The sequence below is a fragment of the Carcharodon carcharias genome, chromosome 11, assembly GCF_017639515.1.
Source record: "Carcharodon carcharias isolate sCarCar2 chromosome 11, sCarCar2.pri, whole genome shotgun sequence".
In the NCBI taxonomy this organism is placed as follows: Eukaryota; Metazoa; Chordata; class Chondrichthyes; order Lamniformes; family Lamnidae; genus Carcharodon; species Carcharodon carcharias.
The window spans coordinates 83,623,913-83,643,642 of NC_054477.1; the positions used below are offsets into that span (position 1 = coordinate 83,623,913).

At 43.8% G+C, this 19,730-nt stretch overlaps 1 protein-coding gene across 1 annotated transcript in view; it reads right to left on the bottom strand.

The window, feature by feature from the left end:
- The window catches only part of dlg2 (discs, large homolog 2 (Drosophila)), a 916,179-nt gene that overhangs the window by 247,639 nt on the left and 648,810 nt on the right, over positions 1 to 19,730 (bottom strand).

Consider the following 19,730-nt stretch of genomic DNA (forward strand, 5'->3'; position numbering starts at 1 on the left):
AGATGCATCCCATCTTACCTGTACAGCTCCCATCTTCGTCAAAGCTGGTCCCAGGGATCTAAAATCTCCTGCAATAAATCTCTAGCCACATATTCATCTGCTGTATCCTCCTAATTCTATACTCACTAACAGGTGGCACTGCGAGTATTCTGGAAATTACTACCTTTGAGGTCCTCCTTGCTAATTTCTTCCCTAGCTCTTGAAAATCTGCTTGCAGGACCACATCCTTTTATGTATGTCATTGGTTATGATATGGGCCTTGGCCACTGGCTATTCACCCTGCCCTACTCAGAGAGCTCAGTGACATCCTTGACCCTGGCACTAGGAAGCAGCATATCATTGGTACAAGCTTTTGCTTGTGTCTTGCATTGCTGAATCCAATCAACTTTATAAATTCAGCATCATTAGCATATTGGATGAGCTGTAAATTCAAGCAGTGCTTGGGATTGGCAGCTCGACCATTATGTGCAGGAAATCACACATAGTTGCAGACCCTCAAGGCCTTTAGCAGCTCAATCATTTCTGTCCAGAGAGGAGTGGATGGACTCAAAGGGGTAGAAATTGGACCTCAATGTCCGTTTTACAGACTTAAAACAGGCACAAGAGGCCCAATTTCGGGGACCAAGGTCTTACACCTCAAAGACGACTGAGAAACATCCAATCCGAAATTGGATTGGTTTGTTTTGTAAATGTCTCTGGTGGCTAACTAAAACAGGTGTTTTACTCCTTACATATACAAATAATGGCCTCATGTCTGTTTTAGGCCCCTCTGAAATTATGCAGCAAAGGATGGAGATGCATCAGGCCTGCCCCACTTAGGATTGTTCAATGGCTGCCAAATAAAATTAATTATTTTGAAATATCAACTTTCACAAACACCTTCCAGGAGCCAGAAGGATATTGAATGCTCCCCTGATGTCAGAGTCAATGGGCGGAATTATCCCACGAAGTGCAAAAACAGGTGGGAAAAAGGACTTTTCGCCTGCTGGCCGCAACGGCAGCTTTTCAGACTGTATGGTCCCAATTGCCCCTCACTAAACATGCATTCCTGGGAAATATGCCATTTCGATGGTGGACGGGCTCTCATTCAACCACCACACCATCACCTCATCGCTTCATCATGCCGGGTGCCATATTTAAAGTGCAGCCATGAAAACACCTCTCAGTACTTCCAGCCCAAGGCTGCTAAAAAGACATAGCCCTGAAAGGCAAGAAGACTGCAGCCCCCAGTTTAATGATACACCCTCGAGTGCCTTTTGGACACCCTGGGGACCTACCATGATGTTCTCTACCCCTCCTCTGGCTGCAGGAGGGGCAGCAACATCATTAATGCAGCATGGGAGTTCGTGGCAGCAGTGGTCAGCGCCAATGCCCTTCAGAAGAAGACAGCAACCTAGTGCTGCAAGGGGATGAATGATCTCATCCGTTGTGCCAGGGTAAGTCACTCTTCTCATCACTCTCAACCCCACAGAATCACAGGGATCTCACACCTTCAGACACACAGACACACAGACCTGCGGCGATGATGAGTTCAGTGGCAAATGCCCTCCTGAGGATCTTGTACCACATCATCCCCCTCCCAAGGAAAATGTGAGCACTCTCTCTCCTGCTATTGACTCTGCTGCCATGCACTAATTATCTCTACTTTGGTTCACAGGGATCTCTGCCAAGCAGTCCCTCAGCTCCATCCACATCCTCACCTCCAGCCAAGAGGGCACTTCCTCCATTGAAAAGCTGGAACTAAGCAGCCTGGAAGACCCATCACAGCACTTCACTTCACCACAACAGTGCAGAGATATGCATCTCAGTGGGACCTAGATCTAGAGCAGGTTCAGGTCCACAATCTAGTGGGTACCGCATGGACACGTGACTGCAGCAGGAGGCAGGTTCAGCCGAGCACCCCAGTACTCAGACGGTAGTTGGGGAAGAGGCATTTCTGAGGTCTGAGTCAGATGACGAGCTCCTGGATTCAGCCTTCCAACTCATCATGGAGAGTCAGCAGAAGGTGGGGGAACATCACACAGAGCAGTTGGAAGGCCTCAACAGAGCGGCACCTGCTCTCTGATGAAGTGATGCCCGCATGTGTGCATGTGGAGGTCTCAGTGGGAAAGATGGAGACCCTGGTCCAGCAGAATGGGGAAATGCATGCACACCTGCATTCCATCACAGCAGCCATGGGTGAGTTTCTGGAATGGTAACGCAAGAGGGAAACGGGGCACCTTGACATCCCCCCAGGTGCTCCTTCCCCTCAAAAGAGTCAGGCCTTAGGTACCTAAAGGGAGGAGGAGCGGCAGATGGGCACCCCTAGGTCATCCACTGAGGAAACTCAGATGCTGTCCTCTTCCTCCAAGTCCCCTTTGCCTGTCACCCCCTCAGCCTCATCCTCTGTCACCGCAGAGGGAGCAACTGAGACATAGAAGGACAGCCAAAGCAAGCCGGGCCCCTAAGGCCTTGGCTCACTAGAGGACCCATGCCGAAGTCATCAGAGGCAACTGGGCCAAACACTACACAGGCTGTCTCCACCCCTCCTGCGGATGTCAGGGAAGTAAATAGTAGTCTAAGGCATTCAAAAGTTACGACATTGTGCTGACAGTTGGTCACTTTATAATCTGAAAATATATTCACTTTCACTGAATAATGTGTAATGCTGTCTTTCAACTTCATTTACAGGCTTCACGAGTCCTCCCCATGCATCCAAACCACTAGTAGTTCAACTGCACACAGTTGGCCCACGAGTGATTCTAGAGGGAAAAGTTTGTGCGGTAGGGCCTTTTGGAGTCTCATGCAAGCACACTCCCACATACCTAGATCTTTCCTGCATCACACTCGTCTCAACGTCCTGAGCATTTTCAATGCTGCCTGCTGGGGTTTGCTTTCAGTTGTCCATCTGAGCTGACCTGCATCTCCGCCCACCCACAATCACACTCTCATGCAGCACCTGTTCCTGCCCACCAAGACTCTCATTTCAGTTTTGATTTAGCAAGCGTGTTAGTGTTACAGTTTTTCTTGAGGTCCCCAGACCTTTCCCCTCCCCCTGTCACCCATTTCCTTTCCCCCCATTGCTGTTGGCCCTCCTGGCATCACTACGCCACCATCACCTACCAGCCACAACCCTTTTCTTTCGGGGATGTCCAGGTGAAAGTGCACATTACCTTCCTTCCTGAAAATCCCACATCCATCCACATAAACCTCCCAACCTCCTCCTTGCCATCCCCAGGGTCCATGTCTGCCTTCGAATCTCCACCAACTACCCTCACCGTCCCTTCTACTGATACCATTGCACCCTCACCCTCCCATCCTACCGTCTCACTCTACCCTTGGTCATTCTCACCATTCCTTCCTACCACACCCACCCTCAGTTCACTCCCCAGGAGGCAGTAATCTACTCAACAGACCCCTCCCTTGCACGTTCACCTGGACATTCCCCTCCCTTGGAACTCCTTTCCCGCCCCCAGATGGCGCACCAGCCTTGCTCCTTCCACCTCCCCCGGATTCCTTCCCTTACACCAGCCTTGCTCCTTCCACCCCACCCCCTGGATTCCTCCACCGTTACGCCTGCATCACCAAGTTGCCGTCTTTTCCCCAACTACCCCCCACCAAACCCCTGAAACCTTTGTTCCCCCGTCCCAATCTCACTGCTCTGACACGTTCATTTCCCCCCGCTCATCCTCACCCCGACACCTTTGTTCCCCTCCTCCCAACCTCATCCCCGCGACAACTTTGTTTGCTCCCTCCCAACATCACCCCCCAACACCTTCCTCTCCCAGTCGAACATAGGCCTTCCTCTCCCACCCCCTCCCCCACAACCCTCCGCCCCGGTGCACCTTCCATTCCTAAACACAACTGAACCTTCCTCTCCACCTCTTCAACCATCATCCGTCGTGAGCAGACCCTCAGTGGTGACTTTCCAACTTCTCTTAGCTGCTCCGCGGTGGAGCCATGTCTATTAAAATCCAGCCAGCATGAGATGGACTTTGGGTCCCGCTGCTGTCAGGCTCCAGCATGTTCTGCTCCTCGGATGTCCGTGATGTGAACAAGGCCCTGACAGTAAGTCCCGACTTCTGCACGTCACAGTTGTCAAGACATGTTCTGCACTGGCATGTTTTCCCATCGACGTGTTTGGATGATCCAGCGTGGGGGAATGATTCCAGTGAACTGTGTTTATAACGACATGCAGATGTATTACAATGAAGTTCCCGTACGGACTTGAAACGTTAAACGTCTTCCTCTCCACAGATGCTGTCAGACCTGCTGAGGTTTTCCAGCAATTTTTGTTTTTGTTTCAGATTTCCAGCATCCGCAATATTTTGCTTTTATTTTAATTAATTTGAAATACTCTTCTGCTAAGGTTCAGCATTTACTTCTTCATTTCTTGCAAGAGAAGCATGCTAATAACAGGCAGAGAAGCCACCCAAGAGAAGATCCATCCCAAACTGCTGGCTCTCACCTTTCTTTGAAGAAACTTCCCAACAATTCATGGCAGGAATGACATGGAATAGGCAGGACTAAGAAAGCTGGTGGCTTGGTCCTAGCTGAGGGAACAAGATTACAAGATTATCTTCTCTGCCTTTTCTTATCCATGATCTAGACCTTTACTTACAGCCTCTACTTCAGAGACTGAACACCAACAACATAGCTCCAAGTTTAACTTCTGGACATTTTTCAGGGATAAGCTTTAGTTGCAGCTTAAAACTTATCCACTGCAGCCAAAACAGACCAGAAGTATTTTTACTCCCAGACCTCATTATAATCTTGCCAGTGGGGTTTCTCACTGAACTTGCTGGCCCTGCAGGAAACCCACCCCTTCTGGAAATATGATTTCTGGTGGGTTAGCCAGAGGTTTATTTAAAGTAGGAACGGACCTCTTAAAGTGAGGTTGTAATCCTTTTTGCTCTGCTTGATTTTCAAGATGTTGAAAGAAAATCATCTGAGAAATGAGTAGGAAGCAAGTGCCAAGGTTCTCAGAAACCTCCCTGGAGGCGTAGCCATAAGAGGTGACCACCAGAAAGGAATTTCCATTGCCCAGAATTGCCAGGAGGTTGCCAAACATATATACGGGCAGGAAGAGAGATTGCAAATGTCATCAGCCTCAGGGGTAACCCCTCAGGACCTGGACAAGGTGCAAGAAGCACTTCACTAGAGTATTACGGATAAGTAAGGCTTTTCATTTGTCCTCATCTTCCATCCCTTCCTCTTCCAGCATTCTCAACAATTCTGTTCCCTTTAGCACTTACATGACCGGTTTAAGAGCATGCTATGTTAATTCATTCTGAAGCCAGATTGAAAAGTAAAAAAACAAAGACAACCATATTTTTACTACTACATTTATCTACAGACTACAACATTACATATGTAAGCCTGCTCCCTAACCAACACCCAGTGTCCCAAAAATCTTTCTTTAAATGGATTCAAGGTACTTAATAAAATGTACTTAATAAATCAATGCCCTTCATTTGTGTATCCTTAACATTGATAATGGAATTAACAAATGGAGTATAGCTGAAAAAAAAGACATGATGTCAAAGATTTTCATCTTGCACTTGTCAAGACAGTTCACAAGAATACCAATAGTAAAGGGAACAACAATTTATACTGTGAGAGAAGAAAATGCTGATTGGTTGGCAAATGGACTCTGATTGGTAGAAGCATTACCATGGAGAATGCACCAAGGAACAGTTAACTGCCAAGCTTTTGTTCAAATTCACACTATTAACAGAAAACCCCCTTTTTAAAATTAAAGCATTCATACACACAAACAATATATCAAAATTGAAGAAAAAAGTGATTTTCTATATTCTGTATATCACATCACAATACAAGATGTCCCTCTTCTAGGATCCCTATTAGTCTTTTTATGCAAGTATTTATTTTTGTAAAACAATTCAAGCTTTGGAGACTTGAGATTTTACCTTAGAGGTTTCCTTTCTTTCTTTCGTCTGTTTAATACTAGCAAGATCAATTCCTAACATTTTTTTTAGTCAAACTCTCAATTATTCCACAGGGAATGATTATCTAAACAGCATTTAATGGGCAAGCTATTCTCGGAATGTCCCTTCTATAGGATTTCCCTTAAAATATTTGACAAGCATTCTTCAATATCTATTGCTTCTAGTAGAGCCAATGTTTCCTCAGCTATCGTACTTTTAACCAACCTTTTTATTTTCTTAGCTTCCCAGGCCAAGGAACAAAATTTTCCATTTTCATTCACTAAGAATATTATAAACCCAGCTGTACTTGAAAACTCATTTAGAAGATTGGCATGGAAAGCAACACTAAAAAGGACTAATTTTATGTCCTCTGGGTCCCCGGGGCTGGAAACCTGAGTATGCATTTTTCTGTATTTAATTTATTTAATGTTTTATTTACTCTTAAAACACCATCAATTGTAGTGTGTTTCATCATAGTACTTTGTTTCTATACATCAAAACTGGCTCTGGGTCTTATCTGATTACATAGCCAATTTAACTGTCCAATCAGGCTTCTTAGCTGCTCAATTTTATCTTTAGATATAAAACCATTTTTCTTTAAAGACCTAGCATGATTTATCAAGATAAAGTTAATATTTTCTAGATATGGTTGATTCAAGTTTACCCCCAACCTAATCTACTTAATGTCTAAATCTATCTATTTAAAGGCCCTTGAAGCCTGACTTCCAAACATAGATTAGCCCAACTTGCTCAAATTCCACAGAATCTCCCCATAGAAAATCATTGACATGCATCATAAAGATGCCTGAGAGTTTGCCTTTGTGATACCAGTAGAACATTGTTGGATCTGCTTTCAGTTGAATATTGCCTAGTGAGACAGACTTAACTGAGAAATGCAATGCTCTCAATGCATCATTCACTCCATGAACACATTTGCTTAATTGCGATAGCTTCCCTTCTACACTGCTTACCTCTTTAGGCTGTTTCAAAAACAATTCTCTGAAATTTTTCACCCTGCCAAAATACAGCTTTTATATTGATTGACCTACATTCCACTGAATATGTGGCCAAAGAGCCAAAATTTTTTTCAGATTATTTTTCTCGTCGTGGGGGAGTGCACTCTAACATCTTGATCTCCAAGTCTATCTTTGAATCCCTGAGCCACTAGTCTCATTTTAGCCTTATATATCCCATCTGGGAGGACTTTCTCTGTAGATTTCAATCTATATGATAAGGCAGGTTGTCCCCTAGCATTTCAAGGTAGATACGTAATTGCTTCCAACTATTCAGCACTTTTTGTTTTGCCTCTTATTAATTTACCTTCTAATTTGTTGGAATCCACTAAAACCTCCTGGTCATAAAGGCTTTTACTTCTAGTAGTGTTCCTAGATTGTTCTGCAGTCCTTGTTCTACTGCATAACCCAGTTGAGCTATGACCTCTACTTGTCCTCCTTTGTTTTTCTGGACTCCTGCTACAGGATCTTTCCTTCTCATGATCAGAAGTGCTGTCACCTGTACATGATCATTTCCTAGTGCAAGAGTCACTTTCAGATTCACTGGAACTTGCACAGCATTTTCTTGCTTTCTACTATTTTGCCAGCTCATAGATCTTGTCTATAATCGTGGACATTTAGCCAATATTTAAACTTCCTGCTGGCTTTCCTTGCTCTCCCTAAAATAGTCATATCCCTTCATTCCCTGGACCCTTCTGGCATGTATGTTACCCTAGTCTGACTCTAGGCAGTTGTCCATTGGATATTATAGCCCTATTCTAAGCATCGTTATCATTCTGCCCATTTTCATTTATTCCTTTATCATATTCTGTTCCTCATCACTGTCAAACATATATGTGAGGCACAGGATGTCTTTTCACCTTCGACTAATCGCTCAGATTGTGAAAGTTTGTAATCAATCCCGATTAACCAAGAGGAATGGACCTTAATAGTTTGACCATGTTGGAGAACCACTACCTTCCTATCACACCCTTATCACCTTATTCAGATCTTTCCGGTCTTTTTGACTCTCTCTTTTATAGTATACTACATCCCTAGGACTAAAGTTGATCTCGGAGGCGTTATGCAATGTCGCAGAACTCTTTGTATTTTCTCTAAGTCATCTGCCTTGATGAATGCCCTTTTCCCTGCGTGTAAAGCATTACCGAGCACAGAAGGTATTTTGGGATTCTTCGCATAGACTAACTGATATGGACTATAGCCCCCAACCATTTGAAGCAAATTCTTTTCATGGTTTGCCCATGTCAGGACAGTTGTTAGCTTGCAGTTTGGTTGATCAGTTAGGACCTTAAGCATGTGATTAACCATGTGATTTCTTTCACAGAATCCATTGCTGAAAGGGCTTTCAGCTAAGGTGCTCTTGACCACAATATTAATATTTTTGCACATCTCTAAACTTATCATTGGAAAATTCTACCCCCACCCCACCCATTGTTAGTCAGAAATTCAGCCAGTTTGGTCCCTATCCATTTTTCCATTACTTTGTTTACTATCACCCTTTTATCCGTATAAAAAATTACTTCAGAAAGACTGAATCTGGTTGCCATGTCTAAAATGTAAAACAAAAAATGACTCTGTCCTTGTCTCACACCTTTAAATCCAGGGCTGCTGCTTCATTTAAGTCTCATGTTAATGTGGTAGCATCCTCCGATACTTTTATATCACATTTTCATAATCTCTTCAATGGACCTTTTGTACTCATCATCTTTGTCCTTTAGTAGGGTTTTTAATCTGTGCTAGAAGGATGAGCAAATTGTCTATGTAACTTTAAAATAATTTACTTTTGTCCCCCTGAAATTCTTATCACCTGATGCCATTAACACTTCTTTAACATTCTGATTAGAAATGTCAAGGGGATTTTAAGGGAGTGCAGTATGCCCTGATTGGCTAAATAGATCGACTGACTTTCCAAAAACAATTGCTTTATCATATCCCATGTCCAGTTTCATTTGTGCCTTTACCATGGAAGGCTTGCTCGGCAGGAAGAGTATCTCACTACAGACTACATCAGTACATATTGGCCAGAATTTTGATGTCGGCATGCGGGGGCAGGCCCAGCACACTGATGCGTAAGATGACGCGCGGTGAGGTCAGGCGCGCGTCATTTAGATCTTTCGTTTGGTGGGTGCGTGCCAGAGGTGGCTTCGTGCCTGCCAAACTGTCAATGGCGTGCTAAGGCCATTAAAAACCCAATTAAAGTACTTATCAATGCTAACCATCCAACCTTAAGGTTGGCGAGCAGGCGAAGAGCCCAAGCAGCCCTCATGTTTTCCAAGAAATCTCATCCACAGGCGGGATGAGCTTTCCTGAAGGTTTTATTAAACAAATAAATATTTTTTGCACAATTTGTAAACATGTCCCAGCTCATGTGACACCGTCACATGAGGGGACATGTATAAACAATCTTTATCTTTATCTAAAAATTCAACATGAACTTAATCTCCTTGAGGCGGCTCCGTGCCTCACGGAGATTTCTGCACACTTTCGCATGCACATGTGCGAAAGAGTGCAGGCCCCGACTCTCCCTCCTCACCCCACCTGCACAGGTAGCACTGGCCGTGACTTAATTGGCCCACCCATGTAAAATGGCTCATCGCCCGCTCCCGACTGGCCTGCCTGACATACAGAAAATTCTCCCCATAAAGTAGCTTACTCCAGCTCTTTTGCATGGAATCACTACTCTTTTCTGTTATCTCAATGTGTTGTCATACCCAAACCTGAAACAAGTAGAAGTTTCATACTCCTTGACCTTACTTCAGTCTTTACTTTTGAGTGAATCTATATAACCTTTTAACAAATCTATTACACACACTATCAAGATGCAACCACAAGTTAAAATGGCACAATTAAATGAATCCTCAACTAGTATACTCATTACCAGGCTAAGGTTTTTTGTGACTAGTACAATTCCCTCAGATTGATTATCATTATCTCCAAATCCAAATTCTCTGTCATGCATCATTCCAAAAACCTCGCTGTTCTGCTTTGGGCAGTTCATTGCATTATGATATTTTGAGTTACATCTGAAGCATCTGTTAACAGTTCACCAGGTATTCCTGGGGTTCATTTGTCTATTATTACTACCCCAATCTTGATGTCTTCATCCCTAATTCCTTTTGCATGTAATTCTTCAAAGATTGCAATCATTGGGTCCTCCATCCTTTGTGACAGCACAAAATGTCCCATTTGCACCATCAAGGCTGCAGAAATGACTACTCCAGGATTTCTTTTTTTAAAAGTAGCAGTCGGTCCAAAAAGGTGTCTTTTCCTGAAAACTGAATGCCAATTAAGACCAGCAGCCTATCTATACGTGACACATTAGTGCAATCCAGCAATTTAAATGCAAGCACTGAATAAGGAATCTCCAAATTGAATTTCTGCAGTCTTTTAAAGTCCATGATATATTCCTCGATGGAGTGGTCATCCATCTTTAGTAATCTATCAAAGTCTGACCATGCCTTGTAGGCAACTAATTTATCATCTTTCTTGCAAATTTGAACCATGAAGCTTAATAGAACATTCAAACCTTTAACAGTATCCAACTGACAGACATTCAGCTCACAAAAAACTACTTTGCTTATGATTTAACTTTTATTAGGAAGTGACAATGCCAAGGCCATACCTTGTTTTCTCTTCAGTAAGGAAGTAACCCGTGTCCATATATCCACTTCATTTTCCACTAGTCACGATGTTCAGATTCAAAGAACATCAGTGGGTAATTATACTTTGACAATTTACACTTGCTTTTAGTCGATCTTCACAAAAGTAACTTGGATGACAATCTACCGTCTGCAAAAAAATTTCTCAGGTTCCAACCTTTACCTGAAGGCAGCCATCTGAAGCCAAATGGTGAAGTAGAAAACCAGATGCCAATCTTTTTACTTAATACTACATTTATTTACAGAATGCAACATTACATATGCCTGTCTTCTCCCCAATGTCTCAGTCTCAAATAAATAAATATATATAAATAAAAATAACAAATTATCAATAAATCAAATTAAAGATGGTGGGGGGGGAATGACAGTCCCCAATGGGGCACTAAATCTTTCTTCATATGTGTTCAAGGTACTTAATTAATCAATTAATGCCCTTCACCTGTGTATCCTTAACCTTGGTGATACAGTTAACATACCATTAATACACTGACCACCTTTCATTCTCAGAAAGCCAGCTGGGTCAGAATGCCCTGGCAGAAGCCAAAATGCTAAGTCTGGAGCCGGACCATCTGTGGCTTTAGCACCCCAGATTGCCAGCCAAGGTTGTCTCAAGGGACCTCATGTAAATAGCAGCCTCCAAGCAGCTCAGCCAAAGCCCCTGGAAAAATATTTTATAGGGGTAGAAGAGTCAGGAAATCTTTGTTAAAAACAGACATCACCTGAGCTTGATCACTTCTGTATCCAAACATTTTAGTTCAATATTCTGTGTGTAAATAAATACAACATATTTTTCACATTTCGGAATTTGGAGTATGGTAGATTTTCATTGCAGCAAGCTACCCTGCATTGTCAGAATGTCAGTGATAAGGAGATTGGCTAAATGGTTTCACTGTTCTCTGGTGAAGAATGAAGGGAGAAGTGAATGGGATAACAAGGCTTGTTGATACAGAGGTTGTCACTTTCTAGGGGTAAATGGATTGAGAAAATCAATAAGAGTGCTTTGTATCAACTGATCAGTTGATCCATAGCCTTGCTTGTTGCTACCCTCAAATGCTGTACTCCAACAGGTCCAGCTCACTCTGGTTGCTGAGGCTGATCATTTACCTCCAACTGCAATTCCATCCAGAATAAAGAAGCAAAAACGATACCCATGATAAGCTCTGCACATTTAGTCAAGAGAATAAGGTAAAGAAGTCAAAAAGAAGAGTACTCCAAACTCTTAAATGCTTTGCTAATCCACTATCACAAAAGCAAAGAGATCCTAGTGGCCCAAGAACTGCAGGTTAATGTTTCATTAAATATTTCTTCCTGTCATATCAATCAATTTCTGATGTCAATCCATGAAGGTTTATTGAGTGGGTTAGCCACTGAACAGAACCTAGTAAAAACACATCCGATGACATCATGATATCCCACTTTGAATATATTCATTGCTTGTTAATGGCAAGTAAGTTTCTGATTTCAGTCAGTGACAGTTAAATTGGCTATCTGGCAGTTTCCAGCAAAATAGTACTGTCAGTGATGCTCATAATTTTAACGGCTCATCTGGCCATTTCCACCACATAGGTAGAGTTAAAATGTCTTTCAGTGCACTGAGATAAATCTGAGTTTGAGTTCAGGAAAAGGACTGTGAAGGTCCCTTTGAAGATACATCATCAGTCATTCTTATCCTGCCAAACAGTGGATCAGTAGGATTTTGGTAGCAACTTAAAGGGGAATGCATTGGGTATTACAAGAGATCAGGAGCAGGTTTGGATAGAGAATCCTTCAAATGCAACGTAATCCAACAATCTGATTTTTGGCTCATTTTACACCTGCCCAATCTGCACCAGTTTACAGAGCACAACTGATACACAAAATGCATTTTATATGGAACATTCCACATCTTTATCCCCATAGCCGTGCAAGTTTATTTCCCCCAAATATTCATCTAATTTCCTTTTGAAATCATTCATCTTCACTGCTTTCACCACCCTTGTAGCAGAGAGTTCCAGGTCATTACCACTGTGTCTGTAAAATGTTCTTCTTCACATCCCCGCTGCATCTGTTGCTGACATCCTTAAATCTGTGTCCTCTAGTCCTTGTTCCATCACCTAACAGGAAAAGATTTTCTTTGTCTACCTTATGTAAACCTGTCATAGTCTTGTAAGCCTCTATCAAATCTCCCCTCAATCTCCTTCGCTCCAATGAGAACAACCTCAGAATCTCCAGCCTAATCTTGTGGCTAAAATCCCTCATCTTTGGAACCATTCTGGTAAGTCTCCTTTGTACCTTCTCAAGAATCTTCACATCTACATTCAAATACTCTTGTTGTGACCTAATCAGAGCTTTATAAAATTTCAGAATAACTTCCCTATTTTTGTACTCGATACATCTAATTAAGAAGCCCAAGATCATATATGTTTTGCTAATTAATCTCTCATTATGCCCAGCAATCTTTAAAGATCTAAGCACATGATACTCCAGGTCCTTCTATCCCTGCACACTCTTTGAAACTGTGTAATTAAGTCTATGTTACCTCTCCCTATCCTTTCTGCCAAAATGCATCACTTGTCTATCTGCCCACTCTGCTAGCCTATATATGTCATGTTGCAGTCAATTGGTATCATCCTCACTGTTTGCCAAACCACAAAGTTTGGTGTCATGGCCAAATTTTAAAATTTTACTCTGTATCCCATTATGCATATAAAATTTCCACACGTAAAATAAAAAGTAATTGCAAGTCACAGTTGCTTATTGATGCAGTTATTAAAGATCTTTTTCAAGATCCCAGTGAAATTTGATAAGAAATATAAGATTAAAATCACTTATTCCAAAGTTGCTGTAAACTAAACTTTAAAATCAGATGTTAGGTAAAAGTAATGTATGGCTTAATAACCAAGACAATAAAGGTCAGGATGATTCAAGAGATCAAGTGGCTTAGTAAAAAATGTTTCCGAATTTTTGTTCACTGTACTTTTCTATCTACTTTATTAACCCATTCTTGTTTCTGACTCTTCCATATTGCCAGTAAATGCCAGGTTAGTAACTCCTTGGCTAATTTTCTATCTCATTTTCTTCCAAAGGTGCTGATTCCTTGCTGGGACATGGATTCTCACATTCCAGTTCCCCTCCATAAGCTTACTCAAGTAGATATTAGCCCAGATCTTCCGGTCTTCGGATTTTCAGAGACCGGACGAATGACCCAAGATGTATGCCAGGGTCCTACAGAGGTCCCGAAGCGCTGACTTCCAAGGGAATTATCCAGGAAGTTTGAACTTCCGACAGGTAATTCCCCTGCTTCCTGGGTCCCTTCACAAAAGTCTCTGACTCCAAATCAGAGTTGGAGACCTCGGGCAGTTCTGATGTACTTACCTGGATAGAACCCAGGAAATATTAGACAAAAGAATCCTAGTCTAACTCCTAGGTAACTGCAGAGCTGATCCCCCAAATCACTCACACTGACTTCCTGAATCCCCCTCTTGAACCCCTCCCTGACCACCCTCCATGACTCCCCCGACTACTACCATAACCCCCTGATTACCCCCAATCTCCTGACCTGACCCGACTACCCCTCCCAACCATGCTAATGACCAACTACCCAACTACCCCTCCCGGCCTGACCCCCAACCAGACCTGAGCATCCCCCACCACCTGACTACCCCCTGACTAGACCTGATTGCCCCCCTAGCTCCCAACTACCCTCCTGGCCTGACCCAACTACCTCTCACCACCCGACTACACCCATGATCAGATGTGACTACCCGCCCAAACCCAACCTGACTAACTCCCAACTTGAATACTCCTCCCGACCCAACCACCCTTGACCCACCTCACTCACCTGCAACCTTACCCACCTACCACCCTACCCACCTACCAATCTTATACCCTACCAATCTCCCACTCTACCAACCTATCACCCTTGATCCACCTACCACCTTGCCCAACTGCCAGCTCACCCAACTGCTACCCTAGCCACTTACCTCATCCATTGATCCATCTTAGTACCCTACCCATTCACTCATTCATACAGTCAACTATTCATTTATGCACCAGCATTCATCCATTCACCCATTCACTAGCATTCACACTGGGCATTTAAATTTGCTTTGCGGTATCTGGTGCCGTAAAAAAGTGGCGCTTCCAGCCTTTCCTCTGACTCTACTCTGCTGTGATGGAGTTCTCTGATGGACTAAAAGGTCGGCATTTCTGGAGAAGCTGGGCTCGAAAGACTTGGCCAGAAATGTGGAGCTGCGTCAGGGTGCAAAAAAGTACGATTGGAGCAGCAATCCAAAGGTGATTGCGGACTATCCAAGCCATTTTTCATGTGAATCTGGTCAGTGAAGGCACTTGCTCATTAGCTACAAGAAGCTTACTCCAACAGCAACAACTTACTTCTAGCTCCATGGATTCTAACACAAAGAAAGACAAGATCAAGAAAATCTCCCCATCTTCCAAGAGCAGAATAGAAAAAACAATGTGTGTCACTAGACCAATGTTTTATTTATAAAAGCATGAGAAAATATAGGCATATATATGGCTGGAACAGAAAACTACAGTCCACTTGGCCAACCTCATGGCCCAAAAAATTACCATACGCTATTCAATCTATCATAGCCTTTAATCCTTTCCTTCTTCAATATCTATCCACTTCCCTTTTGGATTTATGATACTGTTTTCCCCTTCTGAACTTCATCTCTTCACTATTTCTCTCAACCTGTCCACAACCTCTGTGTTGTCAGACTGAGTGTACAACATCCAATCTTGGATGAGCTGCAATTTCCGCCAACTGAACATTAGGAAGACCAAAGCCATTGAGTGGAATTTAATGCCCCAGCCTTTGGAGTGGGCTGAGAGACTGGGGTGGGTGGGTGGGGAGGTGCTTAATGGAGCAGGAAGATGCAAGGTGGGGAGCCCATTGCCTTCCTGACTACTCTGATTAAGACAGGGGCAGGGAAGGTTGAGGTTGGCTTGGCTCCATTGAGGCCATTAAGTGCCCAATTCATGACCACTAAAGGGTCTCATCAGTATTCTACCAGTAGCAGGGGAGCCAATAGTATACCTTGGCTGCCTGCCTGTTGGCTGGAGAAGGACACCCTGTGCCCCATGGAGGGCCCTGAAGGCGGGAAGGACTGCCTCCATTGGAAGACCCACTCACCACTTGACTGGCCAGCCCACACTGCACTGTGTGGTCTTTGTGGCTGCTCCTTCCCCTGGGCCTATTGTAATCCCAGCAGGGCCGCTGCTCCTGGTGGTGCTGCTGCATCCAAAGAGCTACTAGCCATGTAATTGGCTGGCAGCTCTTGGAGGTGGGATCTTCATTTAGAACGCTCTGGAAACTCCAACGGCAGGCAGGTAATTGGGATTTAATCCCATCAGGGCTTCCGGAAATGGCCACAGCAGGATTGCGACCAGCTCTCAGGCTGGTGGATCAGACCACTGCCACAGCCCTTAAATTCCGCATATTGTCAAAGTGTCATAGAGTCATAGAGGTCTACAGCACAGAAAAAGGCCCTTCGCTCCACCGAGTCTGAGCCGGTCAAACAAGTACCTAACTATTCTAATCCCATTTTCCCTACTAGGCCCATAGCCTTGTATGCCATGTCATCTCAAGTGCGCATCCAAATACTTAAATGTTATGAGGGTTTCTGTCTCTACCACCCTTTCAGGCAGTGAGTTCCAGATTCCCACCACACTCTGGGTGAAAAGATTCTTCATCACATCCCCTCTAAATCTCCTGCCCCTTACCTTAAATCTATGTCCCCTGGTTATTGATCCTTCCACCAAGGAGAAAAGTTCCGTCCTATCTACCCTATCTATGTCCCTCATAATTTTATACACATCATTCATATCCCCCCTCAATCTCCTCTACTCCAGGGAAAATAACCCCAGTCTATCCAATCTCTCCTCATAACTAAAACTCTCCAGTCCAGGCAACATCCTAGTAACTTCCTTTGCTCTCTCTCTAGTGCAAACACATCCTTCCTATAATGCGGATTCCAGAACTGCTCCCAATACTCGAGCTGTGGTCTACCCAGTGTTTTATACAGTTCCAGCATAACTTCCCTGCTCTTATATTCTATGCCTCGGCTATTAAAGGCAAGTATCCCATATGTCTTCTTAATTACCTTATCTACCAGTCCTGCTACCTTAAGGGACCAGTGGGCATGCACTCCAAGGTCCCTCTGATCCTTGGTACTTCCCAGGGCCCTACCATTCATCATCATGCATTCCCGTGCCTTATCTGTCCAGCCCAAGTGCATCACCTCACACTTATCCAAATTAAATTCCATTTGCCACTGATCAGCCCGTCTATCCTCCTGTAATCTAAGGCTATCCTCCTCAGTATTTACCACCCCACCAATTTTCGTGTCATCCACAAATTTACTGATCAACCCTCCTGCATTCAAGTATAAATCGTTTATATATACCACAAACAGCAAGGGACCCAACACTGATCCCTGTGGAACCCCACTGGACACAGGCATCCAGTCATAAAAACACCCCTTGACTATCACTCTCTGCTTCCTGCCACTCAGCCAATCATTGGAACAAATTTGCCAAGTTTCCTTGGATCCCATGGGCTCTTACCTTCATTATCAGTCTCCCATGCGGGACCTTATCAAAAGCCTTGCTGAAATCCAAGTAGACTACGTCAAATGCATTGCCCTCATCTACACGCCTGGTCACCTCTTCGAAAAGTGCAATCAAATCGGTAAAACATTACCGTCCCTTGACAAAACCATGCTGATTGTCCTTGATTAATCCCTGCCTCTCCAAGTGTAGATTAATTCTGTCCCTCAGAATTGCTTCCAATAGTTCCCCATCACTGAGGTTAGACTGACTGGCCTGTAGTTCCCCGGTTTATCCCTTCCTCCTTTCTTGAATAACGGTACCACATTGGCTGTCCTCCAGTCCTCTGGCACCTCTCGAGTGGCCAGAGAAGTATTGAAAATTATTGCCAGCGCTCCTACTATCTCTTCCCTTGCCTCACTCAACAGCCTGGGATACATTTCATCCGGGCCTGGAGATTAATCTACTTTTAAGCCTGTTAGACCACTTAGAATCTCCTCCCTTTCTATGCTAATTTCTTTAATGATATAAGACATAGAAGCAGAAATTATGCCCTTCAGCCCATCGAGTCTGCTTCGCCATTCAATCAGGGCTGATAAGCTTCTCAACCCCATTCTCCCGCCTTCTCCGCGTAACCTTTGATCCCCTTACCAATCAAGAACCTATCTATCTCCGTCTTAAATACACTCAATGACCTGGCTTTCACAGCCTTCTGTGGCAATGAATTCCATAGATTCACCACTCCCTGGCTAAAGAAGTTTCTCCTCATTTCTGTTCTAAAAGGTCTTCCCTTTACTCTGAGGCTGTGCCCTCGGGTCCTAGTCGCTCCTACTAATGGAAACATCTTCCCCATGTCCACTCTATCCAGGCCTTTCAGTATTCTGTAAGTTTCAATCAGATCCCCCCTCATCCTTCTAAACTCCATCGAGTATAGACCCAGAGTCCTCAAACGTTCCTCACATGTTAAGCCTCTCATTTCTGGAATCGTTCTCATGAACCTTCTCTGGACCCTCTCCAGGTCCAAAACATCCTTCCTGAGATATGGGGCCCAAAATTGCTCACAATATTCTAAATGTGACCTGACCAGAGCCTTATAAAGCCTCAGCAGCATATCCCTGCTTTTATATTCTAGTCCTCTTGAAATAAATGCCAACATTGCATTTGCCATCCTAACTACTGACTCAACCTGCAAGTTAACCTTAAGAGAATCCTGGACTAGGACTTCCAAGTTCCTTTGCACTCCAGATTTCTGAATTCTCTCCCCATTTAGAAAATAGTCTATGCCTCTATTCTTCCTACCAAAGTGCATGACCTCACACTTGCCTACGTTGTATTCCATCTGTCACTTCTTTTCCCATTTTCCTAACCTGTCCAAATCCTTCTGCAGCGTCCCAGCCTCCTCAATACTACCTGTCCCTCCACCTATCTTTGTATTATCTGCAAACTTAGCCAGGATGCCCTCAGTTCCTTCATCTAGATCATTAATGTATAAAGTGAAAAGTTGTGGTCCCAACACTGACCCCTGCAGAACTCCACCAGTAACCGGCCACCATCCTGAGAATGAACCCTCTTATCCCCACCCTCTGCCTCCTGCCAAATAGCCAATCTTCTATCCATGCTAGTACCTTGCCTCTAACACCATGGGCTCTTATCTTACTGAGCAGCACCCTGTGTGGCACCTTGTCAAAGGCCTTCTGGAAGTCCAAGTAGATAACATCCATTGGCTCTCCTTTGTCTAACCTACTTGTTACCTCCTCAAAGAATTCTAACAGATTTGTCAAGCATGACCTCCCCCTGATGAAACCATGCTGACTTTGTCCTATTTTACCATGCATTTCCAAGTATTCTGAAATCTCATCCTTAATAATGGACTCTAAAATCTTACCAATGACCAAGGTCAGGCTAATAGGCCTGTAATTTCCCGTCTTTTGCCTCACTCCCTTCTTAAACAGGGAGGTTACATTAGCGATTTTCCAGTACTCTGGGACCCTCCCAGACTCCAGTGATTCCTGAAAGATCACCACTAACGCCTCCACTATCTCTTCAGCTATCTCCTTCAGAACTCCAGGGTGTAATCCATCTGGTCCAGGTGATTTATCCACCTTCAGACCTTTCAGTTTTCCTAGCACCTTCTCCTTCGTAATGGCCACCATACTCACCTCTGCCCCGCCGACTCTCTTGAACTTTGGGGATGTTACACGTGTCTTCTACCATGAAGACTGACGCAAAGTACCTATTCAGTTCCACTGCCATTTCTTTGTTCCCCACTACTACTTCTCCAGCGTCATTTTCCAGTGGCCCAATGTCCACTTTTGCCTCTCTCTTACTCCTTATATGTCTAAAAAAACTCTTGCAATCTTCTTTTATATTACTGGCTAGTTTACCCTCATATTTAATCTTTTCCCTCCTTATTTCTTTTTTAGTTGTCCTCTGTTGGTCTTTGTAGGCTTCCCAATCCCCTGGTTTCCCACTGCTCTTCGCTGCATAGTATGCTTTCTCTTTAGCTTTTATGATGTCCCTGACTTCCCTTGTCAGCCATGGTTGCCTCGTCCTCCCTTTAGTATGCTTCTTCTTCCTAG